The sequence below is a fragment of the Rousettus aegyptiacus genome, unplaced genomic scaffold (assembly GCF_014176215.1).
Source record: "Rousettus aegyptiacus isolate mRouAeg1 unplaced genomic scaffold, mRouAeg1.p scaffold_m13_p_11, whole genome shotgun sequence".
Classification (NCBI taxonomy): domain Eukaryota; kingdom Metazoa; phylum Chordata; class Mammalia; order Chiroptera; family Pteropodidae; genus Rousettus; species Rousettus aegyptiacus.
Window position 1 is genome coordinate 22,146,887 of NW_023416286.1, and position 14,469 is coordinate 22,161,355.

Here is a 14,469-nt window from a genome sequence, read left to right on the forward strand (position 1 = left end):
AATCTCAATTTAGAAATATTGAAATTATTTTAACATGCTTCTCCTTGTGCTCCACCACCCAATCAATTACCAAAATTTCTTGATTTTTTTCCTATGAATATCTCTCCAGATTTTTCTTAGACCATTTCCACTGTCATAGCTCTAGCTTAGATATGCGTCACTTCTTGCTCAACATCCTCCATCTATGTTTCTTTCTTCCATCAGTGATTCATATTTCACTGCTCTGTGTATCAAGTACAATCCATGTCTTAGTCACTATAATTTTCCCTAGCATAGTATCTGGGATATAGAATTAGCATAGTATAAAGGCTTGGTCATTCATTCACGTAACAACAATGTAGCAAGCACTAACTACATTGTCATGATTCTAGATGCTCTGGATATATCATGGAACAAAACTTGGAAAGATAATACCTTCTGGAAGCTTATGCTCTAGCATAATAAAGAAAATAAAGAAGTAAATTACTAGCATATTAGCATGGAAAATGACTCAGGAAAAAAGAAAAGGAGGATCAGATTAACAGGGATGAGAAAAACCAGGAAAGGGCAAGTTGGAAATCAAATAAGGTAGTCAAGGTAGGCCTTATTAAGGTGACACCCTCTGAAAACTTAAGAGGTTAGGGAGTGACACATGCACTTATCAGGAATAAAAAAACTTCAGGTAGAAGGAAGAGCTAGTATAAAAATCCAAAGATGAGTACATACATCAATAATGTGTTCAAGAAATAGTAAGAAAGCCATGGCTATAGAGAAGTTATGAGAAGAAGAGAAGTAGTAGGCGAGATCAGAATGCTAAGGATTTAGGGCCATTGTGAGAATTTAAGCTTTTACTCTGGGTGATAATCTTGGATAATAAAAGTAATAATAAAACAAGATAAACCTCCTTAGGAAAGAAATGGGTCTGCAATACTAATAATATTTACCAAAATAAGAAAGAGAATAAATGATGGTGTCATAAACTGCCAGCTAGCTCGGTGTAGCTAATAAAATATCCCCATTTAAAAATATTATTAGACATGCAATACTGAATTCCTTTAATATGTTTTCTAAATTTAGGTTAGTCAAATAAAACACTACTTTTTTGATGGCACCAATTAGAAAGCTGACGCGGGGTATATTTCTGACCCTGCACTGCACTCAGCATAGTCGTTCAAGCTGTCTTGAGCAACAAGGGTCTTAAAAATGTTCCTACTGATCTGGAAGGAAAAGGTGCAGTAAATACTGGATCACTTTTATAAGAACCACAAACTCCAGCAGAACACACAATTTAAAAACTGCTGCTGTAAATCAAGTCTAAATATAGATGGAGCCTTCTACAGTTCTCTTCCGGATGATGGCAGCCCAGTGCCCCACATGTAGCTAGCCCGGGCAAAAGCATCACTCCTTTTCCTCTCCAGCCTTCCTTGGGTTCTTAGCTCAGCTAAGTGAAGGCCCCTCTGTTCAGTCATGCCAAAGAGAAAAGTGACCTTTCAAGGCATAGGAAATGAGGATGATGAAGAAGAAATCAGTGTCTCCAAGAAGAAGGTGGTGGACCTGTGGCTGGGGCAGGAGGTCCTGGGAGCCATTTCAAAAGTAAACGCTCTTTTGGATAGTAATGATGAGGAGAAGGAGGAGAAGGGAGTCCAGCAAATATGACAGCCTGGCCTCAGAGGATGTGGAAAGTCAGGAGGCAGCCATACTTCCCAGTGAAGGGGATATGTGGATCACATCCTTCAATCTATAGGAAGAGATGGAAGAAGGCCACTTTGAGGTAAATGGCAACTACTTCTTGAAATGGGAAACTCTGATAGGGGACAGCTGGTTGGGCAACATTGACTAGGTGAAGATCTGGGAGTGGCCACCTTATTGGTGCCCACCATCAGACTCAGAGGAAGAGGACAGCCTGGGCCAGACATCAGTGAGTACTCAAGCCCTCTTGGAAAGCCTTCTGGAGCTGCTTTTGCCAAGGGAGACAGTGGCTGGGGCACCGAGGCATCTGCGGGCCAGAGGAGCAGGCAAAGTGGCAACAAGGGTCCTGGGTGGCCCAGTTACCCCAAGAGCTTGGACGAACTCCCCGGGTTGGTCTGATCAACTTTGGTGTATATCAGGAAACAAGAGAATGGATGGCCATGTGGCTGAAGGAGTTGGGGTGCTAGACCCAGCGACCTCCTGGCCTCATGCCCCCACCTTATCTGGACATGTTTGCAGAGGAATTGGCAGAGGTGGAGCTGGACACCCCAACCCCTACCTAGGGAGGAGAAGTAGAGTTGCCAGGAGATGTTTTAGTGGACGTGATGTGAGACTATTAGTGGGAGAACACAGGGGATGCTGAGCTGCATGAGCCCTTCGCCAGCACCCAGATGCAGACGTGGGTGAATGAAGGCTACTTCCGGGATGGTGTTTATTGCCAAATTCTGGACACCCCTGATGGGCAGTTTTACAATTTCAAATGTATTGATTTTGACCTTTATATCTGAACTTGCTGAGGGCGCAATTTGGTGACCTCTTCTTTCCTGGACTCCGCGAAAGAAGCCCCAGCTGTCTCAGGCATTGAGGACATTGGGGCTCATATTTTAGCCAATTTTCCTTTTCTAATAAGAGCCTTTAGTTGTGTGTGTGTGTGTGTGTGTGTGTGTGTGTGTGTGTGTGTGTGTCGGGGGGGGAGTGTAAATGGAGAAGGTATATTCTTAAAAGTGAAGCAGCCATCCACAATTAATTAGGAGTAGCACATTCATTTGAAACTACCTTCGAAGGTTGATTTTTCTAGGAGGTCCTAATGATCTAGTTTACTTCTTTGGTCTACAGAATTTTAATATTGATGGAAAGTTTAGATTTTGAGGGTGAAAGAAATCATGAGCCCTCTACAATTTTATCAGTGACCCAGTGCACTGAGAGAACACCTTATTTGGGGACAGTGATTTCATTTGCCCCCTTAAAAGGTTTCAGGTGACTCCCTGTGCCTGAAAACAAGGCCGCTGATTAAGGAAGCTTACTGTGCAAGTTCTACTTTCCATTATGTATCTAATCTAACTTTGATCACTCCCAATATATCTCCAGATATTATTCTTCCAAAGCTAAAAACATAATAAGTAAATAGATTATCTTCAACATATCTTTTCAAACATTGTTCTCTATGTGTACAACATGGCAAGAGCTTGATAGTCATCCCTCTCACCCTTAAAACAAGAAAACTGTAACATACTAAAAATCAATGCCTTTTATTGGACTCATCAAAGAACTGTGGTTGCAGGGCAAAGAGCCACCCCTAAATCTGGAGAGTCGAGTGACTCTGTGGAGTCACAGCCAACATCTGCTTACTTGGAGCAGAAACCACAGAAACTATAAAATGGTAGGAATGCTCAAATGGTAACGTCAACGAATAGCAGAAGCCTCAGTGTAAACTAGCATAAGAATGAGAAACTCTAGGGACTTCAGTTTTAGGGAGCAACATCATGTTTTTGTGAATGTTACCTTCATGAAACCCACTAGGATCTTACATAGTGTCAAGAAAGATTCTCTCTTGGCTCTGGCAGGGAGAGGAAAAGCATAATTGTTATGAAATATTCCCAGAGTGTTCTCCATAAAAGAAAGAAAGAAAGAAAAATAAAAGCTTACTCTCCAGGAGAAAAGACTTTGTAGAGCTATAGTCCACTTGGAGGAAGAGCCTGTCTTACAATACAGCCTTCCCACCTCACCTCAAAGAAAAAATGCTAAACTATTAGAGCAAATCTCATGAAGCTCAAAACCCCCGGAGAAAAGGCCCACTAAAAGACTGATACTTAATGAAAAGACTCTAATTCTTCCCCATCCCACACCTTAGCACTGCACACAGGGCTCCAACATAAACAGTAGACCACAGCTGAAAGAGCTGTAAGACTCAGACCTCTCGAAGGAGTACTTAGGGAAGCCCTAAATTAAGAGAGGAGACAAAAATAAGAAAATTGGAGGAATGTTAAGCCTCTCCCACCTATGGCTATTGCAAATATTAAACACAGCTCAACTCCCAGCCAGATTAACATAAATCTTCACACTAAAGACCTAGTCACCTTAATTCCCATTACTCCATGGAATATATCCGGCTACCAACAAAAATTACAATGCATGTTAAAAAGAAAAGAAAAATCCTTAGGAGACAAAGAAATCATCAAACTGAGACTTAGATATGACACAGATGTTGGAATTGTAAGACAGAATTTAAAAGAACTTATGATTAAAATGCTCAGGCCTTTAATGGAGAGTAGAGTGAAATACTTAAAAGGGTTAAGAGAAAAAAAAAACTAGAATTCTATATTCAGCAAAATTCTACTCAAATGTGAAAGAGAAATTAAGACATCTCTTGCAAACAAAGATTGAGGGAATTAATTGCTATCACACCTTCCTTGCAAGAAATGTTTTAAAAAGTCCTTCAGGCAGAAAGAAAAAACAGTTTAGAAACTCAGAAAGAGCTATAAAAAAGTAATAAATTAAGGTAAAATAAAAATTTTTAACTTTTTTTACTTAGTTTCAAGTATACAATAGGCCCTCCACCTAGCCTATACATTAATGCTACCTGCATTCCCTATGCTGTGCTCCCCATCCCTGTGACCATCCATCAGCTACTAATTTGTACTTCTTTAGCTCTTCACCCCATTCTTTTAGCCCCCCAAGCCCCTCCCCTCTGTCCATCACCAAATTGTCTGCTATATTTGTGAGTCTGTTTTTGATTAGTTCGTTCTTTTTATTTCTTAGATTCCACATATAAGTGAAATCATACAGTATTTATCTCTGTCTTAAATACCTTCTAGGTCCATCAAAGCAATATCTTTTTCCATCCCCTTTCTTTTCACATATCTTGTTTTCTTATCCTTTCAGCCACTCTATCTTTTGGTTGGCTTTCATTTAAGGTACTTATTAATAGGAATGCAGTTGTTACCATTCTTTATTCCTGTTTTTGATACATGTTTTTTTTTTTTTTTTCTTAAAGAAGTCCCTCCAACATGTTCTGAAATACTGGCTTGGTGGTGATAAATTCCTTTAGCTTATTTTTGTCTGGGAAGCTCTTTATCTGTCCTTGAACTCTAAGTGATAGCTTTGATGGATAAATTGTTCTTGGTTGTATATCCTGGGTCTTTAACCTGTTGAATATTTTTTCCAAACCCTTCTGTCCTGCATAGTTTCTTTTGAGAAGTCAGCTGCCAGTCTTATGGGTGTTCCCTTATAGGTAATTATTTGTTTTTCTCTTGCTGCTTTTAATACTTTTTTTTGTATTTAACCTTTGACATTTTAATTATGATGTGTCTTGGTATGGGCCTCTTTGGGTTCCTGATTTTTGGAATTCTCTGCGCTTCCTGGGGTTTTATGTCTATTTCTTTCACCAAGTTAGGGGAGTTTTCCATAATTATTTCTTCAAACAGCTGTCAGCATCTTGATTTTCTTCAGTTATGCCAATCAGATGAATACTTGGAACCTTAATAGTGTTCCATATCCTCCTTAAATTATTTTTATAGTCTTGGCATCTTCTTTCTTGCCAGTCTGATTGAGTGTCCTGATTGGCTTTCCTGTCCTCTAGAAAGGGCATGTGATCCTCTTCTTTATTCATTTTGTTTATTCCTTTGTTTATTCCATTTAATATACTTTTCATCTCAGATAATATGTTCTTCATTTCAGACTGGTTCACTTTTAAAATTTCCATTTCCATTTTTATGTTTTTTATCTCTTCGTTGAAGTTCTCACTGAATTTATCTACACTTCCCAAAAGTTCATTGAGCATCTTTATAACCAGTGTTTTGAACTCTGCATTTGTTAGATTACTTGACTCCATTATATCTGGATCTCTGTTCTCTTCTCATATGGTTTCTGCTTCTTTGTCTTCTCATTTTGATTGCCTTTCTGTGTCTGTTTCTATGTGCTAAGCAAAGCTCCTAAGTCTCCTGGTCTTATTAGTGTGGATTTGTGAAGTAGGTGCCTAGTGGCACAGTCCTTGAGAGGTGTTCAGCTGCAGGCCAAACTTAACCCAAGCCTGTGCCCCTTTGGGGCCACCTGTTAAAAATCAGCAAGCAATCCACAGATGCTGTGCTTATAGTTGCCTCAAAAGGCCACACCAGAAACCAAGGCCAGCTGCCTCCAGTGTGAGTTTCAGCAAGTAGCACCTGACTGGCTGAGGATACACCAGGATGTGGCTAGGGTGGGGCCCGAATTGGGGAAGTGAGGTTTCAGGGAATCCTCTGAACAGAGCAACCTCAGTTATCCAGTTTGATGACATCACGGCTGTGGCCGCGCTCTGTCTGTGCACTGGGAGTAGGGAGGGGTCAATAGGGAACAATGGATATGCTGGCACTTCTGTACAGAGATCTCACCTCTGCCCTCACTCCGACACTGTCTCCCTTTAAGTCCCTGGTGCCCCCAGCACGCAGCCAAATCAGCACTGGTGCTCAGAGCAAATGTCCGTCACTGCAAAAGTCGGGTCAGGGCCCCTTTAAGAGGTTTCTGCCACTGCCACTGCCGCAGTTTCCATCTCACTCAGCTGCTCGGGACCAGGCAGCCCCATGTCTTCGCCTTGTCCTGCCGTCGCGGGGTGCTTTCTTGGATTTCTCCATGGTTGTATGGCTTGTTCATCTAGATCCCAGGTAAATTTTTCTTGCTGTTGCTCCTTATTTTTGTCACAACTTTGATTCAGTAGCCAGAGTTATGAACAGAGCCTCTATCATCTACGCCATTTTTAATATCCCTTACTGCTATAAAAGATAACTGTTTAAAGTAGTAACCACTATAGTAGTAATAGTAATGCATTGTATGATTATAGCACATGATTAAGTGCATAAATGGCAGAAATATTACAAGACACTGGAGGGAGGAATTAGGAGTACTTATTTATAAGTTGCCTGTGCTAATCATGAAGCAAGCTAATTTTAATTGAAGATAGATTTTAATTGGTTTAAAAAGTTAAGTGGATATTCTAGGATAACCAGTAAAATATTTCAAAGAAGTAATTGGTGTGCTAAGAGAAGTAAAATCAAGTGTCTATACAGAAAAAAAAAAAAAAAAAAAAAAACTTTTCACAATAAAAAAGCAATTAGAAATGACCTGTGACAAGATTCTCAGTTGCAAACCACGGAAGTTGACTGTCTGGTCCAAAAAAAAAAATTAAAAAAAAAAAAAACAGGGAGTTTACTGTGTAAATATTAAGTGCAAAGGCTGGAAACCAGGTTTAAAACTAAACTTCCAAAATTAAAACTGTGAACCACCCCATAGAAGGGGCAACAAGAAAACCACTGTTTCTGGCGCTCCTGCTCACAAGCTGTAGATTTTTTTTTTTTTAAGTTGTTGCAAAGAATCTGATTTTACCAGCAACTGTACCTGCCACTAGCCAGAATGCCAGTCCTGTACTAGGACCACGACCAGACATCTACCACCATCACCCAAGCTAGATGTTCCTGCCATTATCTTCCCCACAAAAATAGATTCTGCATAGCACATCCTGCTTCAAACTGCTTACCTCCAAGTTGGATACCCCTGTGCACCCATCTGCCTGTTGGGGATTAGGACACATGTCTGTGCTCCAGCCACAAAGGAAGACGGGAAGCAAGATTTCTGGCTTCTACATGAGAATGTAGGCCTCATAATGGAGAGCATTTTCTGCACAGACAGCTTATATTCAAAAGTTCTAGGTAGTGTGAATCCATGAAACTAAAAGATAATTAGAACATTTCAAATTTATATCATTGCCTTATTTCTCCAAACCTCAGGAGCTTCAATGGCGAAATCAGAAACTGGCACCTGGACACAGAGGCTAAGAAGAGACCTATGAAAGAGCCATACGATCCAGATCGATAGGTGGCAGTTTTAATAAGTAAGGGAACTTACCTATGAGACTTATCTTTGGTAGCCCACGACACAAGTAGATCTCCGCACTCACCACTGCCAGAATCCTAAAGTACTTCATGAAAATGTCTGTGTAAAGACCATCCTCAGATTGTCTTTAACCAACACAATGACTGAACCATTTGTGAAACATTGAAGCATAGCACCCAATTGCCAAAGTGCTAAAAAGTATAAAGTAATTCTCTGTTCAACTTTCTAGCACCAAACTTTTTATTGTGCCTAAAGCTATATGCATTGGACCTTTCACTTGCAAAAAAAATAAAAATAAAAAATAGTTTAAGACTCAGTAAACAACACTAAGAGTTGGTGAATACATAAGAAAACATCTCTCATAAAATGAGGGTTACATTCTTAGTCACACAATCCAAACTCCTGTTTCTGTTTCTTAAAATAGAACTATCGTAGTCTCAAAAAATTCATGCAGCTTTGAAAGGGGCTTAATTTATAATCAGGGATTATTTTCTGGTTTGGAAGGATCTGTTTCAAAAATATAAAGCATCATAGATTGGTATAAAACATAAGGTTAATTGAGACATTTCTGTGTAAGCTGCCACTAGTTGAACCTGAAACCTGATAATAATAGACATTTATCTCAATATGTGTTATGACGTCGTTATATAAACAAAATCTGATTATTCATATTGCAATGTTATAGCATATATTCCTACATTTTCTGATGAAAATATAGCAGGAAAAAAATGAAAAAGAATGACATTCAAATCTGTTGTGTTCTTAAAAATATATTCATGGTTACTACAATACAGTTTTAAAATTCATTTGCCTAGTCTAACTATAGTTCCACAATTCAATGATAGATCGGCCCTAACTTTATAAACTTACAAGGTGTTTATGTCAAGGTCGACAAATATTTTTGGGGGCTACAAATTAGCCTGTTTTTCTCCATAACAGCATTCGAATTTCTGGGCTAGCAGCAGTCTTAGTTTAACCAAACTGCATTCACAAAGCAGTCTATAACACGCCAAAACTGACAATCCTCAAAATATCCATAAATGAGAATTTCTGCACTAAATTAATCTGATATATAAGCAATAAAAAAATAAATAATTAAGGAAGTAAACTATAGAAAAGGAAAATAGGGTTTTTTTTCTTAACACTATCAGTAAAGGGTCGTGTTGTATGGTAAACCAAATTCTCCGAGAGCATAAAGCAGTCTCTGGAAATAAATTAGGTGCATTGGGAAGCTACATAAAATTTTGTGCTGGTCTCACTCTTAGAATTTTACAAGTGTATGCTATATATTCCTAATATATAGTTTACTTTTGCCTTTATGTGTCATTTTAATATTTTTCTCTTTATTGCTCCCTTCTCTTTTAATTTTTTAAAAAAGTCATCTCTAAGCCTAGGTTCTAATTAATATTTAACTATATTTTCATTAAATAATTTTTTTCATTTTTCATCTCTAATTATCATTGCATTGAGAGGCATGAAGTAGAATTCTAACTTTATCTTTCCAAATACTTATCCAAATATATTCACTTTTTGAGTGATCCATATTTGTTTCACTAATTTTAATTGCAATCCAAGAATATCTCCAAAATAATTCCATTGACATGGGTCTGTTTATGAGCTTTATATTTTGATTTGTCTTTTTGTCGGTATCATATTATTTCAAAAGCTAGGTTTGGAAATACATTTTAATATCTGGTAGTTTGTGTTAGCTCCATTCTCCTATTGTTTTTATTTTTCCAAAGCTATTTTCATTGTATATGCTTCATGTGAACTTTATTTCCAAAGATATCACTTATTTAGTATTCTTATGGCAATTGAACTAGGAATATGTATGAGCTTTAGTGTTAGTCCATACTTCAACATTTCTTCTTTTGCATCCAATATATAATAATGATAGATAAAAAATTAAAAGACAGCTGAAAATAAATAACAGGAATAGCCAAAGCTAAGAATTTCTTGCACTTTGGGCTCAGTGTCAGCTTTTGTGAGTCGGACAACCAAAATGCCCCACTTGAGATGAAGGTCTGAAAAAAATCCTGTCAAGAAAAAAATCCTATAGCTCTATGTTATGGATTGAATTATGTCCCCCCACAAATTTATATGTTGAAGTTTTAACCCCCAGACTTCATTTGGAGATAGAGTGTCTATAGAAGCAATTAAGTTAAAATGAAGCGGGGTGGGCCTTAATCCAATATAATTGGTATCCTTATAAAAAAGGGATATTTGCAGACACATGCACTCAGAGAGAACACCAGGTGCAGATGATGGCAGTGATGAGATGATGCTTCTAAAATCCAAGATATGCCAAGATTGCCAGGCATCTAGGCGAGAAGCATCGAACAGGTTCTTAGAGTCCTCATAAGGACCTAACCCTGCCAACACTTTGATCTTGGACTTCTAGAATCCAGAACTATGAGACAATAAACTTCTGCTGTTTAATCCAGTGGTCCCCAACCATTTGCCACCAGGTGCTCCTGTGAGAATCTAATGCCTGATAATCTGAGGTGGAGCTGGGGCTGTGATGCTGGTGCTGTGGAGCAGCTGCAAATACAGATGAAACTTCACTTGCTTGCCGCTCACCTCCTACTGTGCAGCCCACTTCCTAACAGGCCACGGACCGGTACCAGTCTGCAGCCCAGGGTTTAGGGACCCCTGGTTTAATCCACCCAGTTTAGGGTACTTCGTAACAATAGCCTTAGAAAACTAATATACTACGACTTTATAGAAAACCGTGGACCTACAGGAGTTGGAAGACAGATATACCTTCTTAACCAGTAACTTAGCCAAGCCAGCTGAGAGTTTGGTGACTAGATGTGAAATACCCAGAGCCATAAAACAGTTTTTATGTAATTCTGGCTTGAGGGTCAAAGGGAAGAGGAAGCCAGGGGAGCACATGCAAAACTAAAAAACAGCTAGATAGCTAAGGAAACAGGAGAAATACAGATTAACACCCAGAGTTAGTCCACAAACTAAAACTCCACAACATTAAATGAACAAAAGTTAATAAAGATAGATAACATAATTAAAAAATTAGAACATGCAGTCAGCTCAACTGAAAATAATTTCTGGAACGGTGTGACAAAGATTTTAAAATAAGTATGTGTATGAGGCTCAACAAGATAAAAATAAGACTAAAATCCTTTTAAAATCACCATGTAATGAAGAAACAAAAAATGGGTATAAAAATTTTTAAATTGCAAATATGAGTAATAATCATCAAACTAAAGAACTACATATGAAATAAACTCTAACCCAGACCCACTCAACTGAAGAGAGAAGAAATATAGCAATAATATAGATGCTCAAAAATTAATTCATAGATAAAGAGGTAACAAATACGCAGTGCAATAACATATATTGAAAGACTGCAAGTATGTTCAGTAATAGTTTCAGAAGAAAAGAAAGGAGAGAATGGCAGAGAAGTTGTACTTGACAAGAACAGAATTGAGAATTTTCCAAAATTAATAAAAAACACAACTTCTCAGATTGAATGTTTCCTACAGGATTTGAGTGGCATATAAATATAAAGGCAAATTTAGGCATATCGTAAAACTGCAAGTCATCAAAGTTTTTTTATTATTATTATTATTATTAAAATTTAGCAGAGCGAAAAGACAGATTATCTAAAAAGGATTGAAGATTAGCCTGAAGCTGACTTCTCAAAAGCAGTAACAAAAACTAAAAACTAAAAAAAAGAAGAAAGAAAGAAAACGAAAACCTAAAAAAGAAATAGAACAATATTTATGAAGTACTAAGGGAAAAGAACACAATATTACACTCATCTAAATAGTCATTTTTGGAGCAAAGGATAAATAAAGGTATTTCAAATACATAAAGACTAAGAGAGTTTATAGCTCACAAATCCTCTTTTAAATATTTTCTTTAATAATGTAAACCCAGAGAGATAATATGAGACTTAAACAACATCAATAAGAGAAAGCGCTGACAAAATTATGTTATAATATTTGACTAATTGTTGATAGTAAAACTAATAATAGTTTTCTGATAAAAGTAAATCTATAGGAAATAGTGTATATTAGAATTTTAAACAAGGATTTGAGGTATCTTGGGGTCCTTGTTAGGCTTAGCAGGGAGATATAAACACTAAACAATTATAGATTTGTAATTATAATTTGGATGACTAACTGAATTTTTTTAATTGACAGAAATTACTAAAGGAATAGAATTCAATCTATAATTTCAAAATTAGTATAAAGGGGAAATGTAAATATGGGGGGAACCCTAACAATTCGACAGATCACAGGTGAATTTAATGTTAGTTTGAAGAAATAAATACAGATAAATTAATAATCACAAGTGTAATTTAATGACTCTTACCTTTTAAAAGCCAAAGATTATCAGATTGGAAGAGAAAATAAATCCAGCTTTTTGTATTCTGCTTTCAAGAAGAAAACCTTAAAAAGTATTAAAGAAATGGAAAAAAGATCAACAATGTAGATGCTACTTAAAGGAAATGTGATGTAGTAATACTTAAGTAAGGTAAGTTAGACTTTAAGGTAAAAGACATTATTAGAAATTGAGTAATAGAATAGAAGTAAGGTGATATGTTAGAAGGTGACAGATGGCTATTTTAGATTGGGGCTCTGTCACACAGTGATATTTAAGATGAGACCTGAATTGTGAGAAGGGCCCAGTCATATAAACACTTGGGAGCTGAGTGTTACAGGAAGAAGGAGTCAACCAGAGGCAGTGTGACTGGATCAACAGGGAAGGAAGTGTTGTGGTAAATGATGAGTTCGAGGTAGTAGTGGATAGAGCATGCTGGCCTTTGTAGGCTGTGGTAAGAAGTGTGTTTTTGTGCGAGGGTCGTGGAAACTATTTTAAGCCCTTATGAGAGTGATGTATACTAATTCATATTTTTAAAAGATCACTAAAATTGATGTTTGGAGCATGGTTTAAAGCATGGAGCAAGAGTTAATGCAGGACAACGTTGAGGAAGCTATTCAATAATCTAGAGGAATTGAGATAAGAGCAACACTTTCTCCTTCAGTCTCCCAATTGCATACATTACATTAAGGTTCTGTACTAGGCCTTTATTTTTCTCTTTTCTCTTCACTATTTATTTCCATAATTTAAATGACCAGCTTTATGTAGATGAGTCTTTCATTTTATCTGTAAATCCTATCCTTTTCCAAGACACTGGCCTTTATTATTGATTCCCTACTGGACATTTCCAACTAGATAACCTGTGAGCATCTCAAATTCTAAAGCACTCTGATCAACTTCACCATAACTAACCTGCATCAAGACCAATTCTGTTTGTCTGTCTTGTTGGTTCATTTGTTGCTTTCTGTTTTATATCTCACATACGAGTGAAATCATATAGTTCTTGACTTTTTCCATGATTTATTTCACTTAGCATGTTATGCTCAAGATCCAGACAATATGGTGGTTACCAGAAGGAGAGGGGAGGGCAGAAGATAGGAAAGGGGGCCAAATATAGAGTAATGGAAGGAAAATTAACTTTCTGTGGTAAACACACAATGCAATACACAGATGACGTGTTATAGAATTATGCATTTGAAACCTATATAATCTAATTAACTAATATCACCCCAATAAATTTATTAACATTAAAAAAAAATTCTATCACTAGTTTTTCAGTCATTCAGTATTGAATCAAAAGCATCACTTCTGAGCTTCCCATCTTATAATTCATATTGTCAGATTACAATCCCTAGCTGTCTACTACTATGTCTGTTTTCCAATGTATTCCTTTACACTTCCAGGGCTGACACTTATTTAAATCCTTATTTTAATGGTGTTGTAGGTAGGATTTTCACCCTATAATCTTCATTCCCTGGTGTTATATCCTTTATATTTTGTAGCGAAACAGACTTTGCAGATGGAATTAATGTGGCTAATATCCTGTCCTTAAAATGTTGAGTTTTTCCTGATGATCTGAATGGACCCAACGTAATCACATGGGCTCTTAAAAGAGGAGATAAAGGCAGAAGGGTCAAAGAGATCTGACTGATAAAAGTCAAGGGACGGTTCAAAACACGAGAGAGACTTGACCCAATGTTACTGACTTCAAAGCTGGGAAATGCAGGCACCTTCCAGAAGATGAGAATGATGCCCTGACCAACAGCCATCTAGGAAAGAGGGACCTCAGTCTTACAACTGCAAGGTCTGGAATTCTTCCAACAACCTCAGTAGACTAGAAGGAGATTTCCTCCTAGAGCCTCCAGCAAAGACTGCAGCCCTGATGACACCTTGACAGGTGGAACCTGAAACAAAGAAACTAGCTATACCTACAGAACTGACCTACAGAATTGTGAGATAACAAATTTATGTTGTTTGAGGCTGGAAGATTTGTAGTAATATATTCCAGCAACAAAGGAAAACGAATACAATTTCCCAACTATTTTTCTTGTTTTCATCCTCCTCTGCCTTCAAGTCCATTTTCTTCACCAGTTCAACACTAAACACACACACACATGCACACACACGAACACACAGGGGAAAGAGAAAAACCATATTAACATGTCATAGTTTGGCTCAAAACTTTAAATAAATATTTCTATTGTCTATAATATTACTGATTTATTTCTCAGCCCTAATCAAAGCCATCTGCAATATAATGGAAACTTTCCTTTCTACATTTCTCTCTATGAAGGATGCAAATTAGAACCAGCT

The 14,469-nt window shown here is 37.3% G+C and overlaps 1 pseudogene; it reads left to right on the plus strand.

Moving 5' to 3' along the window:
* Positions 1-1,446: 1,446 nt before the first annotated feature.
* LOC107502689 lies at positions 1,447-2,456 on the plus strand (annotated as a pseudogene).
* The last annotated feature ends 12,013 nt before the right edge of the window (positions 2,457-14,469 follow it).